The sequence below is a fragment of the Schistocerca nitens genome, chromosome 7 (genome assembly GCF_023898315.1).
Source record: "Schistocerca nitens isolate TAMUIC-IGC-003100 chromosome 7, iqSchNite1.1, whole genome shotgun sequence".
NCBI lineage: Eukaryota > Metazoa > Arthropoda > Insecta > Orthoptera > Acrididae > Schistocerca > Schistocerca nitens.
Window position 1 is genome coordinate 99,463,953 of NC_064620.1, and position 2,508 is coordinate 99,466,460.

General features: G+C 44.6%; 1 non-coding gene across 1 annotated transcript; it reads left to right on the forward strand.

The window, feature by feature from the left end:
* Window positions 1-638: 638 nt before the first annotated feature.
* On the forward strand, window positions 639-713 carry Trnak-uuu (transfer RNA lysine (anticodon UUU)). The gene has a single exon. It is a non-coding gene; the product is annotated as a tRNA-Lys (tRNA).
* Window positions 714-2,508: the final 1,795 nt, after the last annotated feature.

A 2,508-nucleotide genomic window follows, 5' to 3' on the forward strand; every position in this document is an offset into this window, starting at 1 on the left:
GGGATTTTCCCGTACGAACCTTTTCACGAGTGTACCGTGACTATCAGGAATCCGGTAAAACATCAAATCTCCAACATCGCTGCAGCTGGAGAAAGATCCTACAAGAACGGGACCAATGACAACTGAAGAGAATCATTCAAGTGACAGAAGTGCAACCCTTCCGCAAATTGCTGCACATTTCAATGCTGGGCCATCAACAAGAATCAGCGTGCGAACCATTCAACGAAACTTCAAGCATACGGGCTTTCGGAGCCGAAGGCCCACTCGCGTTATAACCCTACCACTACTATTGTAATGTAGTATGCTTTTACCTAAATAACAGAAAACCCTGACTTTGTGTTGCCACGTATAACCCTCTTACTAAATTATTTTCCAAATAAAGTACACTATGGGAGGATAGTCTTGTTAATAGGAAAAGCTAATCGATAGAGCTACCCTTTTTGCAGGATTTGACCCTGTGTTGTGTCTAATGGACAATTAAATCAGACTATTAACTTCTTTTCCAAGATCTTATCCATTACGGTTAGATAGAAACATCTATTAGGCGCACTACGAATGTAGTGGAGTGGACATGTTGGGAATGTGGGTCTCACGGAGAGCGTGCAAGGAATAAGTCCCTGCAGCGCACTATCCTCTGTGCCCTCGGTGGCTCAGATGGACAGAGCGTCTGCCATTTAAGCAGGAGATCCCAGGTTCGAGTCCCGGTCGGGGCACACATTTTCAGCATGTTCCCAATGAAGTACATCAACGGCTGTTTGCAGCTAGTGTGCCCATTTAATTATCATTTCATTTCTAGCAAAGCTGCATGGTCATCAACGGTAATTGTTCTTTCGGTAACAGATACTACCGTCATATCTAGTTAAATTAATGGTTCACGCTGTACAAAAGTAAAAATACAAAAAAAATCTTATCTGATGGCTGTAGGATTAGCTGTGGTGAACAGTTATGACGACTACACTACCGCCCGCATCTCGTGGTTGTGCGGTAGCGTTCTCGCTTCCCACGCCCGGGTTCCCGGGTTCGATTCCCGGCGGGGTCAGGGATTTTCTCTTCCTCGTGATGGCTGGGTGTTGTGTGCTGTCCTTAGGTTAGTTAGGTTTAAGTAGTTCTAAGTTCTAGGGGACTGATGACCATAGATGTTAAGTCCCATAGTGCTCAGAGCCATTTGAGCCACTACACTACCCACAGTACGGCCTGCAAGTATCTTGCTGTATGGGATCAATTTCTCTTCTTGGCGTCGTTCAATTTTACATACAGTAGAGCAACAACTCGCAGCTATGCCGTAAGCCGTTTGCAGTCTTCATCCGAGGCATTTTTGTACAAATCTGCAGGCAAAGCTTCTCCTGCTCCACAAAGGTGTTGCCTCCATCACTGCTTTCTACAGACTACGTGACTTATTTCTGCGCTTGCTCTAGGTAAGGCGCCAATTCGCGCTTGCCACCATTTCCGCTCCCCAGAACCACTTTCGTTTCAAATAAAAGCACACTGGCTTTTACATAACACCTATTTCTTACATTATTCGTAAGCGTGTCCATTTCTTAAATTATCAAATTTACATCAACAATGAACAATTTATAGACACAAATATTTTTAAATACAAAATGTCATCAGAAAATTATTTAACGTAATAAACAATTTACATAGTATTTTACTTACGTTACTCACATACAATGCAAATAACTTCAAACTCAAGTATAGCACATTTTACTTTACATCTGAGGAAAGTAAAGTACCAGTATGCGAAAATTATAAACATTTAAATGAACCATAAACAAATAACGTTATGGCATACGGTACCCTTGATGATTGTACGGCACAAAGCTCTACGCCTCGCCTGGGCCTGTCAACACCGACATTGACTGTTGATGACTGGAAACACGTTGCCTGGTCGGACGAGTCTCGTTTCAAACTGTCAAACTGTATCGAACGGATGGACGTGTATGGGTATGGAGGCAACCTCATGAATCCTTGGACCCTGCTTGTTAGCAGGGGACTGTTCGAGCTAGTGGAGTCTCTAAAATGGTATAGTGCGTGTGCAGTTATATCGGACCCCCGATACGTCTAGATACGACTATGGCAGGAGACACGTACGTAAGCATCCTGTCTGATCACATGCGTCCATTCGTGTCCATTGTGCATTCCGACGGACTTGGACAACTCCAGCCGAACAATGCGACAACCCACGCATCCAGAATTGCTACAGGGTGTCTCCAGGAACACTCTTCTGAGTTTAAACATTTCCGCTGGCAACCAAACTCCCCAGACCTGAGCATTATTGAGCATATCTGGGATGCCTTGTAACGTGCTGTTCAGAAGAGACCTCCACCCCCTCGTACTCTTAGAGATTTATGGACAGCCCTGCAGGATTCATGGTGTCAGTTCCCTCCAGCACTACTTCAGACATTAGTCGAGTCCATGTCACGTCGTGTTGCGGTACATCTGCGTACTCGGCATATTAGGCAGGTGTACCAGTTTGATTGGCTGTTAAGTGTATTTGGCCCCAAAAGG